This window comes from Leptopilina heterotoma, unplaced genomic scaffold (genome assembly GCF_015476425.1).
Source record: "Leptopilina heterotoma isolate Lh14 unplaced genomic scaffold, ASM1547642v1 Lhet_65, whole genome shotgun sequence".
In the NCBI taxonomy this organism is placed as follows: domain Eukaryota; kingdom Metazoa; phylum Arthropoda; class Insecta; order Hymenoptera; family Figitidae; genus Leptopilina; species Leptopilina heterotoma.
In genome coordinates this window covers 2,353,180-2,367,436 of record NW_025111152.1, presented here as the reverse complement: position 1 = coordinate 2,367,436, position 14,257 = coordinate 2,353,180, and the positions used below count along the sequence as shown (strand labels likewise).

General features: G+C 29.9%; 1 protein-coding gene across 3 annotated transcripts in view; it reads left to right on the top strand.

The window, feature by feature from the left end:
• LOC122510006 (A-kinase anchor protein 200) overlaps positions 1-14,257 on the top strand; it is a 418,778-nt gene that overhangs the window by 290,737 nt on the left and 113,784 nt on the right. Inside the window, exon 1 of one of the 3 annotated variants that reach the window (XM_043624385.1) lies at positions 13,427-13,575. The exons of 1 other annotated variant lie outside the window; for it this stretch is intronic. The gene's annotated coding sequence lies outside the window, so the exon portion shown is untranslated. Of the gene's footprint in view, positions 1-13,426; positions 13,576-13,630; positions 14,047-14,257 lie in introns of those variants that run through there. One more of the 3 variants, XM_043624384.1, reaches the window with a different exon arrangement.

The following is a 14,257-nucleotide window of genomic DNA, read 5'->3' as shown; positions in this document are numbered from 1 at the left end:
TCGCATAAACAGACTTCGTACTTGATAATTAATTTTAAAAAGGTAGCAAAAAGTAGCTTTCAAACTAAAAAAAGTACTAAAAAAGTAGCTATCGAAAAATTAAACTTGACGACCAAAAAAACTCGTTTTAGACACTTCACAAAACTGACAAAAATCCCATTCTATATTTTATTTTCCTGACTTTTTCCTAATTTTCATCAAAAATATTTACTTCTTTCTCATCCCGCTAATAACTTGAATTGCTGCAACGAATTTTATTATTCATGAAAGAATTTAAATATTTAGAAAAATAATTTAATTCTTGCGAATAATTTTATAACAATTTTTAAATAATTGATTTCTTACGACTAATTTTATGGAAATTCTAATTTAAATAATTGAATTCCTGAGAAATTTTTATTGTTCACGAAAAGAATTGAATTCTTACGAAGATTTTTGCAATATATTTTTAAATAATTGAATTCTATTTGGAAATTTTATGAAAATAGTAGGGGAGATTGGGGAATCGTGGGTCACCTCAATTATTTAATAATATTTATAAGTTTGATCATCCAATATTTTTTTATTTTCTTTTGTTCGTGTAAAGTAAATTTTTCATTATCATTTTATGACTTTACAACGCTTTACAATTACCTATAAAACGAAAACAAAAATCACCTGAAAAGTTGCATTCAAATATTTATTTTGGGCCTTCATGTTTTTATTGTTTTTACAAGGATTTTCAAGAATAAACTATGGATAATATTTTTTTAATTATTGTGTGGCATTGGTATACTTTGACTCCAAAAAGAAATTTTGCATCAAATTGAAATGAATAAATAATACAAAGCTTTTTGTAAAATGAAGCTTTGGGGAATTGTGGGACACTTTTTTTATGGAAGTATTTATTGCTTGTTTTTGGCGATTTAATTGCACAATGCAAGTACATATTAAAATCACTCATAGCTATATAGTAATTCAACAAAAACAATTCGATTCATTGTGATTCATGCGATAAAGATGTTTACTTAAAAATTTGTAATAATTAATGAAGCATATTTTACTTGTCCAAATTGTGATTCCGATTAATTTCATTTTCTTACTTTTTCTTTTCTAATTTTAAACTAATAATTAAACATTTATAACATTTTTACTATTTCTAACCATTTAATAAATATATTTCATCGTTATTTTTTATTTTAAACTCAATTTAGGCAGTGGCCCACAATTCCCCAACATTTTTAAAAATCATAAAATTGCACTTTTTGGTAAAACTTAAATTTCTTTAAGGTAAGTGATAATTTTGGGAAACTGACTATTGTGGACGTCCACATGAAAAGGGCCCATTTTGGCACTATTGGAGTTATCTATATGGGCGTATTCCTGGCAAAATTTGGAAAATTTTGAGTGGTCTTAGAACTTTTTTAGTTAAAAATTCGCTGAGATACGGAATTTCAAAGTTTAGAACGCCAAAAACCTCATTTCGAGAAAAACGGAATTAAAGATTGCGATACCAACTAATTGTTGTATCTCTGGTTCTTCTTGGAAGTTATTCAGATAAGAATTGTTTCCAGTTCAGGGCACCTTGAAGATAACAAACCAACAGGTTTTAAATTTTTTAAACCACCCCCTCCCCTTAATTAATTAATTAATTTAAAAACCGACAATATGGGCCCTTTTCTAAAAAGGACAGTTTTTCTATTAAAAAACAATTTTTTTACAAGATTAATGATTAGATACAATTTTATTGTGTCATTTGAAGAAAAAGAATAGATATTAAACTTATTTAAAATTTTTTGACAGTCTCTATTGTGAAAAAATTGACGCAATATCCAAATTTTCATTTCGACAATTACGAAAAAAAGACTCTAACATCAATATCTCTGGTTCTTCTGGGAAGTTATTCAGATAAGAATTGTTTACAGTCCAGGACACCTTAAAGATAAAAAATCAAGAGGTTTTAAATTTTTCCACACCTCCATTTTTAAAATACGGATTAATTTTGCAAATGACCGACAAAAAGGGCCCTTCTCATTTTTCTAAAGAACCAATGAAATCAAACAGTTAAATTATCGATAAATTAATGAAAACCGCATGATTCGACTTATCAAAACATGTAGATTGATAATAAAAAATAAAAAAAAAATTAAGATTTTGCTCCAAAATTACTAAATTGGGATTATCTCGAAAACTAGAACCGACAATATGGGCCCTTTTCATGTGGACGTCCACATATGATATATGTTAGTTTATACCTCCTACTGACACGAACAATTTTAAAATAAAAAAAAAAATTGGTGTGTAAGATATTGAGCTAAAAAATGTATGGCCTACAATTCCCCAATCTCCCTTAGATATTGATAATCATATTGAATTGCAATTGCAAAAAGTTTTCAACAATAATTAAATTGTACAAAGAATTCTATTAAAATTTTTGACAATAACTGAAAGTCTGAGTAGTGTTTTATTAAATTTTTTTGAAAATAATTGAATTCCTAAAAAGTATTTTATTATTTATGAAAATAAGTTTTAAATTCCATCCACTTATGTTTTATATTTGATAATATTTAGTATTTTTGCTTAGTGCAATAAAATTATACTTTGTACGAAAGGGCTTAGACCCGTTTACTACTTAAATAAATAAATAAATAAATAAATAATTGAGTTATTGTGAAAAATTTTATTAAAATGTTTTAAAAGAATTGAATTTCTTTGAAAAATTTTGTTATTTTTTAAAATAATTGACTTCTTCATAAGAATTTTATAATCATTGTTTTAAATAATTATTTTTTTCGAAATATATTAAAGATTATGGAAATTTTATTTTAAAGAATTGAATTCTTGCGGAAACCTTTATTTGTGAAAATAATTGAATTTTTCGATTAATTAATTTAGAATAGTATTCAAAATAATTGAAATTCTTCGATGAGTTTTATTATTTAGGAAGATAATTGAATTCTTGCTTAGAATTTTATCAAGAATTTTTTAAAAAAATTGAATTTCCATGAAAAATGTTATTATTAGTAAAAGAAATTGAATTATTGTGAAGAATTGTATATAAATTTTGTTAAATAATTGATTTTTTTGAAATTTTGAAAATGCTATTCTAAATTGATTGTTATTCCTGCGTGAAAATTTTATTATTTATGAAAATAATTGAATTTTGGATGAATTTTATCATTTTAAATAATTGAATTCTTTTGTGAAATTTTATGATAATACTAGATATTGAAAATAATTGAATTTCGAATATTTTTTAAAAATAATTGAATCGTTTTAAAGAATTGGATTATAATTTTTGAGAATTGTTTTTGATTTCTGCAGTATTAGCGAATTTAAAGTAGTGGAAATTCTAAAAAAAACAGAAATAGTATCTTTTACACTGTAAAAATAATTTCGGACAAAATGTCTCAAAATGAGATGGATACGTAACTTAGTCACCTTAAACGTCTCAAAATAAGATGCATTTCTTGTTTTGTGTCTCTCTAACGACTCATTTTGAGACGTCTTTTTTACAGTGTAGTGGCTGAAATCTAAAAAAAGTACCAAAATTGAAGGGCTGGCTGCAATAAGGGGACGAACTCGTGGTTGAAAGGGATAATACCAGTCAGGTAGCAGTGAGCGGCTCTAGGCTTGTCACTTCTACCCAACTGGTAGTATCCCTTCCAAGTCTCGCGTTCGTCCCCTTATTGCAGCCAGCCCTTCAATTGTAGCATAACGTAAAAAAATAGTAAATAGTAGGTTTAGTAAATGAGTATACGAAGCCTACACTGAAAAAAAATAATTCTTGTTTTGAGAGGAAAATTCCTCTTGCAAAAATCCTCTTGAATCAAGAATATGACTCTTAATCGAAGAGTATTTTCCTCTTATTTTAAGAGGATTATTTTTGAGCCATATGCAAGAGGAAAATATGCATTAAAATAAGAGGAATCCGCTTAAAACAAAAATATTTTTTTTCGGTGATTCTATAATCTATACCCTCTATGCTATGCTTTGAATATTTTTTAGCAGTTAACGACTGCAAAATCCGATTTTCGTTGATTTTGTAAAAACGTGGAATTATTAAAATTCTAGATGGAAGGGTATATAATACATGAGGGTTATTTCCCATACATGACACCCCATCAATTTTAGGCAACAGCTCCCACGGCACTTAACAGTCAATTTAAGTCACAATATCGATCGATATATACAGATACTGGTTTGACAAAAACTCCAGTAATTTTTACACCCTCATATCTCTTTCTTTATATATATAAAGTCCATTGGAATAATTCAATAGACAAATTTTTCTTTCAATCATTGTTTGACTGCTTGTCATTATGTGTGTATCTCAAGGGAGAATTTTAATTGATGTCAATTTTTCTAAATGAAAGATATTTAATATATGTGGACAATCTTTATTTATATTTGATGAATGTCAGTTGTTCCTTCATGACGTTCATGACTATATTTAAGAAGAGCCGTTGAATAATTGAACTTCATCCGTCATGTGTTTCTGTACGTAGAATACTATTTTCTTTACTATATTTTACACTATATTCTATACTATGTTCCATACTATATTCTATACTAGATTCTATATTAGATTCTACATTATGTTCTATACGAGAATAATCTCATTAGAGATTACTCTTATTTTATTTCCACATCTCTCTGCTATTGAAAATTTAATTCCGAAATGACATTTTCGTTGTAAATCGATGACAGTGACCTTTTCTGAATGAGAATTATTGAATAACTTTTTTATAGAATAACGGTTATTCTTTTGTGAAAATTCACTTTTATCTGCGATGAGAATAAGAACGAAAAGTAAAAAAAGTTTATTCATAATTTATATGAATCTGAAATGTTGGTAGTAAATTATAGATAATTACGTTCGGTTTGGAGTTATTCACGCACGAGTGTGATATTAGATTGCTAATTATCTATATATTCTTGTGCATTATAATTATAGCTTTTGCAGAATGATGACCTTTCCCAAGTGACTAATAGACTGGGTATTTTATTTTGATTCGGTAATAAAGATTTTGACTCAACGAACTTTAAGACGCGTGGAAACTTTTGTTCATAGGTGCCTGTCGTAATATTTTCGCAAACTTTTCCCTGCAAACCGAAATTTCATTATCAAAAAGAGTCTTGACATTGTCGAGCTTTATCAATGATTATGTTGAACAAACACTTTTGACTAAAACTAACAACAATTCGCGCGCTAACTAATTACTTAATTTTTTTAATAAAATTAGCAATTTTAAAAATAATACAATTTAAAAATGTTTAATTCAAAATTTTCTTTCATAAAAATAAAATATGAATCGGAATGTAATTTTAATACTATTATAACTATAATAAACATATATTCTGACACAGGGATATTCAGGAAAAAGTCAGGGATTTTTATTAAAAGATTATGATTTGAAGTCCTAAAATTGACTTAACCTAGTTTTAAATTTAAGAATATGTTTTAATAATTTTCGTTTTAATATGTAAACGGTTTCAGATTTTGTATTTTCCGTGATCCCGATGTTGGTAATATAGCTCATACGATTTTTCATAAAGAACATCATGACGTTGATAATTGAGCGCACATGATTTTTCACAAAGAACATCATGACGTTGACAATTTAGCAAAAAAATGCGCTTTTTCATAGTATCATGACATTGATAATGTAGCTAATATGGAAGAAAATAATTCTTTAGCTAATGTGAAAGAAAATAATTCTTCAGGCTAATGTGAAAGAAAATGAATCTGCAGTTGCTATTCGTTATCATTAATGGATACATTAATCAAAATGTGCTAAATAATCTCTTTGGTTCTAAGCATCTTCTGTAATGGTGAAAGGAAGTAGAAGATCTTCTTTACTACGATCTTTGTGTAACACACTTTGTCAGGCATTTATCGAACACCATCTGCAAGGTTTTTCTCTATGACCACCTGGGTCTAAACAATCAAAACGAAAAGACAAAACAAACAATACTGCAGTACATCCCGTGTAGAAATTTGTCGTGGCCTTCCTAGAAATAGACTACAGCTAGATAGCATTTGTCGTGGAAAATTATTCTGAAAAAACTGTCCTGGCCCCGAAATGTTAATGTACAGTTTTCCCCTTTATTTTCTTCGCTATGAAGACAGTCTAGAATCTGGCTAAAATTTGTCTAGGATACTGAATTGAAAATTCAGTACAAGTTCGTATAGCAGGTTGTCCAAGAATTAGCTAGGCACTGTCTAAGACGATGACTTAAGAATTTAGAACAAGTTCGTGGAGAAGGTGGCTCTGAGAGTCTACTAAGCTAGCAGACGAAATCAGTTCTTGACGTAGTACTTGATGAAAAGAAACCAAGAGTCAACAATTCTAACTTATCTTGTTGTGAAAATAAAATCAAATTTATAAATCTAGTGAAAAGTTTTCAGTTTTCCATTTTTGAACAGGGACAGTGTACAAGTTTAAATATATTACAGCTGTAACGATCCAAATCGTTTTCTTACTTTTCTTTAAATATGCCATTTTCTGATTGTTTCCCCAATTCACAACTTATCGCGCTAGGTGTTAGCCTGATAGCTACTGCGACCACCGATCGTTAAAAGAATTATAAATTCGGGTGTCATCGGACCAAAGGCGAATGGCCTTATGGTTACGATGACGATTACGTGAAAATTCTCATCAGAGAGAAGCGTGCCTTCGTACACCGAAGAGATCTACGAGATCTCTTTTTGTAAACGTGGAATAACGCGTGTATGTGTGTGTGTGCATATTGCGCTTCGACGCATAGTTGTAACGCGCTTTATAGATAATTAAATATCTTCTTTTTAATTATTTTGGTTTTATTGTGTTTGTTCCCATCATTAGGAATATCATTTATGGGACAACCTTTGCGCTGCATCATTTGGTAAGTTCGCTCAATCTTCTCTATCTCGTCTATGGGTCTCGTCTTTCAATAATGTTGCAATTGCTCATTTAATTCATACTATTGGTAAAGTCTACTTTTGATGTGTGAAGATTTCGTTCATTAACCCTTGTGTCGACTGTCATGAGCCGAACCCTTATCCTCATTCATTTAATTTTCAAAAATATTCAAGTCACGCGAAGTTTTAAAAAAAAATCCAATGTACCAAATATGTTACAATTAATTTCAAAAATAATTGTAAGAGGAATTGTGATAATAACAAATACTTTTGTATTACTCTTTTGTTTGTTTAAAAGTTAAACAAACAAAAGAGTAAAGTTGAAAAATATTGTTCTATTATTTATAAACCTAACAATTATTCCCAGTATGTAGAAACTGCTTATTTTAATATCCAGGAACTGGCTAGGAATGATTTATTTTACTAGACAAGGACTAGACAAAATAACTGTACAAAATCTTGACGTTGCTAGCGTTACATCTCTCGTTCAAGCCTGTCCATTTTTCCCATCTAGTTGCTAGATTGAATCTAGCGCAACTGGACAGTTTCTCATACACTTCCACGGTAAATTTCTACACGGGATTGAAGAGCAATATAATGTTTAATGAATACAATCAAAACTGGGAAATAAATCGTGGCATTAACGAACTTCTGTATTGTAATTTTTCCATTAGCTGATTTTTTTTCAATTAGTCATCTGTGCCAAGTCATCTAATGGTTCAGATGTAACACACCATCGGCGTGGAATTCTTGTTTGGAGAAGTTCGATAATCAATTTTCGAACTATGACAACACAGAGGAAAACTATATATCGAATGTGGTGTCAACCCCTTTGAACGATGATAATTTTGAATTAAAGGTGTTGAACACAAACCATTAACTAATCTTCGGGTGCTATAAAGAGCATAATATTCGGGAATGGAGGTTCTGAATGTCTGCAATCATAATGAAGATCTACTTTGGCACAGTTTATCAATTCTTTTTGACTTATCTGTTAATTTGTCATCCGTTATTGTAAGGAACGGCAAGTGTCTTCTTTTATTAGGATCTACAACTTCTTTAGGATTATTATTTTCATTAGGACCTTTATATTCCTTAGGAGCCTACTTTTAAAATCAAACATACATTTTATTTATGATTTTCATTTTTATTATGAACTTCATCCTCCTTAGGAACATAGTTTTCGCAGGACATCTTTCTTAGAAGATTAATTTTTAGTATGACAACTACCTAAGAATCTTTTTTTTCAGTGGAACCTTATATTCTTTAGGACCTTCATTTATCATTAGGATCTTTAACTATTAAGTTCATTCAGAACCTAATCTTTATTCGGACCAATATTTGCTTACAGACATGAGACATTCCACGCCAAACCAACATATCGTCAAAATTCACATTTTTTATTTGAATCAAACATTTTTTATCTTTTAGTACCAGTTAAAAAAGAGCTTCATGATTTTTTTCAAATTTTTTTACCCAGCCGTTTACAAGATACGAATTTTTCAAAAATTTACGTTCTGAAAAAAAAATTTTTTTGATTACTCATAACTTCTACAAATGTGGATCGATTTAAAACTTTCTTATATGAATATTTTTTGTTTTTTCATGAACTTTTCAAAAATTTTATGAAAAATATTTTTCAAAAATTTTTTACTGCATTTTTAAAAATTTCAAGATTAAAATTTAATTTTTAAATCTGTTTGTATCCTTCGATTTTCTTTAAAAAAATTCCAAAAAACTACTTCCCTTTACGCAAATTTTAAGCCATGTCCCGTCGTGGGTATATGATTTTTACTATTTTCAGTATTTACTCATTCAGCCGCTGCATTGTGCAACAAAATGATTTTACACGATTCAGTTTTACCTAAACTGAGAGAAATTTCTACATAAAATAGTATTGAAATACTCAACGCGCTTTGCATGCCCTCTGTCTGTCACTAAGTTTTTATAACAAAAACTCACGACAGAGGGCATGCGAAGCGCGTTGAGTATTTCAATACTATTTTATGTAGAAATTTCTCTCAGTTTAGGCAAAACTGAATCGTGTAAAATCAGTTTGTTGCATAATGCAGCGGATGAATGAGTACACGGAGAGAAAAGTTGTAGTTAATTCTACTTAACACGTTTAGTAAGTCAGTATGTAGTAATAATAACTGAATATTCAGTTACATTTAAAAAACATCATTTAGTTTCATTTAGTCGATTTTATTAAACAGTGTTGTCGAAGACACTGAATGCTTATAGTTAAACTCACAGAACACTGCGCAGTACACTGTTTTTTCAAAATGGCGCTAATGCGTTTGCAGGTAAGTTTCGATATTCACGAAGTGCTTATTTTGAGGTTAGAAATTGAACAAAACGCTTCTATTATTGACAAACATTTGTTTACCAATAGTAATGCAGTTTTCTATATTTAATTTGAAAAATAATTTCTGTAGTGATTACAGAAAAAATCAACATAACCTCTTAAAAATATGCAACTTAACTGCTCGAAATTTTTGTGATAATTATGTTTTTGTTTTCTGTTAAAATATAAAAATTTCACGTTAACTTTCTACTACTATTGAAATTATTGCAAAATTAAATGTAGAAAACAATATTTCAATATACATATATTTTTTTACATTTAACTAAACAGTTTAGTCCATTTGACTTTCTGTGCAGTTGAATTAACTTTTTCCTGAGTAGTCACAATGACTAAACGCCTGTTTAGTAAATCCTACTACCAGTTTAGTCAGTCCAAAATCGACTATTCTGTTTAGTACATTTAACTGATCTGACTACGCCCTTCTCTCCGTGTAAATACTGAATTTCCATAATTTAAAAAAATTCTGAAAAAATAGTAAACATCATATACACACGACGGGACAAGGCTTAAAATTTGCGTAAAGGGAAGTAGTTCTTTTGGAATTTTTTTAAAGAAAATCGAAGGATACAAACAGATTTAAAAATTAAATTTTAATCTTGAAATTTTTTAAAATGCAGTAAAAAATTTTTGAAAAATATTTTTCATAAAATTTTTGAAAAGTTCATGAAAAAACAAAAAAATTTCATATAAGAAAGTTTAAAATCGATCCACATTTGTAGAAGTTATGAGCAATCAAAAAAATTTTTTTTTCAAAACGTTTGAAAAATTCGTATCTTGTAAACGGCTGGGTAAAAAAATTTGAAAAAAATCATGAAGCTCTTTTTCAACTACAGTCAGGTCTCGCCAAGTGTCGTTTTCAGTAAGTGTCATGACTCACAAAGTGTCATCGTTCAAGACCCAACAAGTGTCACTTTTCCCACTTTTTTTTACCCTCTCCAATGCTAAAAATGGACTTCCCCAAACCGGTTTGCAACATAAACCAATGAAATGGCCACTTTTATTAAAGGGGCGTGGCTTAGGCCACTGACACTTACTGAGACAGACGGTCTCAAAAAATTCCCAGTGACGACACTTAGCGAGACCTGACTGTAGTACTAAAAGATAAAAAATGTTTGATTCAAATAAAAAATGTGAACTTTGACGATATGTTGGTTTGGCGTGGAATGTGGAATACATAATTATAAGGGTATTTATTTTCATCAGGATTTACATTTTCCTTAGGTTATGATTTTAATTTTTATTAAGACCCACATCATCTTTAGGATCTTTATTATGATTAAGATCTTAATTTTTATCGGGACCTACATTTTCCTTAGAATCTTTAATTTTATTAGGATCTGCAGTTTACTTATATGATTTTAATATTTATTAGAACCCACATCTTCTTTATAATCTTTAATTTCATTAGGATCTGCAGTTTACTTATATGATTTTAATATTTACTATAGGACCCACATCTTCTTTAGAATCTTTATTTTCATTACGGATCTTTAGGATCCTTTTTATCTTCCTTGTGAGCTTCATTTTGTATTAGGAGCCGCATATCTTTCTAAATGTCTTTATTTTTATTAGAATTTACATCTTTCTTAGGATCCTTATTTTTACTAAGATCAAAATTTTCTTCAGAATTTCTATTTTTATTAGAATCTATATCTTTCTTTAGGTTAAAAATATTTATTATTAGCTACATTTGCTTCAGAGGACATACATCTACTAAAGAATCTTTTTTTTAACTAGAACCTTTATCTTTATTAGGACCTACATCTTCCTTAGGATCTTTATTGTCATTAGGATCTACATATTCTTCATAATCTTAATTTTTATTAGGACTTACATCTTCCTTAGGATCTTTATTTTCATTAGGATCGAAATTTTTTTAAGAATCTCTATTTTAATTAGGATCTTTATCTTTTTTGGATCATTATATTAATTACGATCTTTATCTTTTTTAGGATCATTACTTTTATTAGTACCTATATCTTCCTTATGATCTTTATTTTCCTTAGGATATCAATTGTCATCTGGTCATACATTTTGCTTAGGACCTTTATTTTTAAGATTAAAAGTAATCCACTTGAAAGTAGAATATTTTTATTGTTTGTTGGTTAATAATAAGAAAAACAATTTTTTAAGGTTCTGTTGTCAAATACATTGAATTCAATGTATTTGACGAATTAATAAATAATTTATTTATTAATTAATGTAAGTAATTAATTATTAATCATTAATTATATTGATTTTTTAAAACAATTAATTTGGTACACTGGAATTGCTTTTTTTATTATTTCATAAAAATAATTGTCAAATAATATGTGAAAGAAAAATCCTCTAATGTGAAGATTATTACTTTTCAGACCATATATAAGAGAAAAATATGAGTATTCAATTTAGAGGAATCCGCATCAAATCAAGATTAATTTTTTAGAGTGTAGGGAATATATGAGCCGTTCGCTAGAAAAACGACCTAAGTCGACTAAAGTTTTTGACGAAAAAATTAAATTAAAGATTCAGAAACGAATTACTAATATAATTTACGTATTAATTATATCGCTCATTTTTCTCAATACAAAGGTATTATCAAAGAATACTTTAAAAGAAAAGAAGGTCGAGTAAACAATGTTTTGCTACTTTAATAACATTATTTTATAACAAATGACTTAAGTGGTTTTTCCGGCGAACCACTATAGAAATGAAACAAAATTAAGTATTTTATGAAAGAACACTTTTATTTTAATGTTTTAAAACATATTTATTATTCTAAAAAGTCTTACGATATATTTTATAGTAATATTCAATTAAACATCAACATTATAATGCACAAGTTTAGTTAACAAAATGAAAAAATTACTCGCTTTTGTAATAATCCAAAAATTTTGAAAATTTCAAATTTATAGCAGTGAAGGCTTGTAGGAAAAACCTTCTTTAGTATTTAAAAAAAAAAAATTGAAATCGGTCAAGATTTGTATTGTCGGCAGAATTTTGTCCAAAACACTGCATTTCTTCCCACTGTGCGCGGTAGCAGAGGACGTGAACGCGCGTTTGCGTAAGTGCTTCAATTTCGGGACCCAGGAAGTTTAAACACCTCAATTAATTCATAAATAGTGACCCACAACTTTAGAAACTTGATATATGTAATCTATATGTCTTTTAGAATACACTGATAACAAAATTTTTAAAAACCGCTTAAGTCGACTTAAGTCGTTTTTCTAGCGAATGGCTCATATCTTCCTTTGGATCTTTATTTTCATTATTAGGACCTACATTGATATTAGAAACCTAACTTTTATTAGAACCAATATTTTTTATAGACACTGTATGTTTTCTGATTTCAAAAACTACAACTAAGGGATCATTTACATATATTACGTCACGCAAATTTGGAAAATTTTTAACCCCTCCCCCCCTACGTCACATTTTGTTGCATAGGAATTGGTAATGTTTACACAGGACGTCACAAAACTGTAGAACCCCCCTCCCCCTTAAGCCTGTGACGTAATATGTGAATGATCCCTAATGGACAGAAACTGCTAAAGTTACTAACAGCCATATATCTTTAAAATAATTTCAAAATTGCATTAGTAGGTATATTTTTCTGTATTGATAATTTTAGTAAAAAATTGAAGACTAATGAGTTACATGTGTTAATTACAAATTGTACTGAATATCTACAATTATAATGGGTAGATATTTTGGCACACTTTATCAATTCTTTTTGGCTAATGTCATCCGTTATTTAAACGAATGGCAAGTGTGTTCTTCAACATTAACCATTCTAGTTAATTAATAACCAACACTTGAAATTAATTACCATCACTTGTAGGATACACATGTTAGGATGTCTGAATCTCCTAAAAATGTGCACCCTCCAAATGAATGACGAAATCTCTAGCGCAGCATGATGTGCCTTAATCAAGGGGAAAAAGGTTACTTTCACCACAATGCAAGAAGAAAAATAAGGGTAAAAAAGAAAGAAAGAAAAATCCTTAGAATCAAAGAACCCAAAGGTAGGTACACTTTAGAAGAAGGGCCCCGCCCTGAATTTCGACCCCCATACCACCTTCCGTTGCCTGACGAGGTCGCTCGGGCAGGGTTGCCACCCGAACACCCCGGGGTGCCGGGCTCAACCACTGCGCTCCTGTTGGCTTGCTCTTCCCAGAGGCTCATTTCTTCCTCAGCCGTTCTCGCGTGCACCTCGTGCTTTGAATCGCGCTCACGGTGAAAGGGAAGTTAATTTTTTTTGTTGCGGAGACGATTACACAGTAACTGGAAAACAAGTCGGTCGTGACTCAAGAGTGTTTTATAAAACCAGTGCGTCAAAATAAAGGTGAGACAGTGAAAATTAATTTTTTTGTTGAGTTTGTTTGTGTGTGCGTGTGAAAAGTGAGAATTGAGGAGAGAAAAAAAGAGAGAGAAAGAAAGAAATTTTTTATTAAGGGTGTGCATTAATAAAAAGCGGTGACGGAAAGAAATACGGACTGACGGACTCGAAAAACACACAAGAGTTGGAAAGGACAGACGCCGCCGCCACTGGCAACCGCCGCCTCGTTTCCCCTCCGCGCGTTGCGCTCGCTTCGCCAGTCGGTCGCGCGTTACCAAGCCAAGTGGATGAGTTCGCGAACTCCCTCCGCTAATAAGCATACAACCCCTGTTTCGTAGCTGCACCACGTTTTTTATACCCCCATTTTGTGTGTTCAACCAACTTTCTGGAATACGTTCATAATTTTTACAAAAAAAAAAAAATTATCTGTGTGCTTCGGTGCATCAGTGACTCAAGATCGACGCTTTTCAAGTGAAGGTGAGTACAAAAAACCACCGCGACAAATTTCTTTCTTTCTCTCCTTTTTTCTCATCGTCGAAGTGAATTCTTTTTCGTTGTAAAAAGAAATTATTCACCACTACCAAGATTAATTTCTTAGGTGTTCTTTTTTCCCTCCCATTTTGTGTGTGACGCTTCTTCTTCGAAACTTTCCCGCCTTTTGAGAAAAATACTTTTCGTAAATTGAATT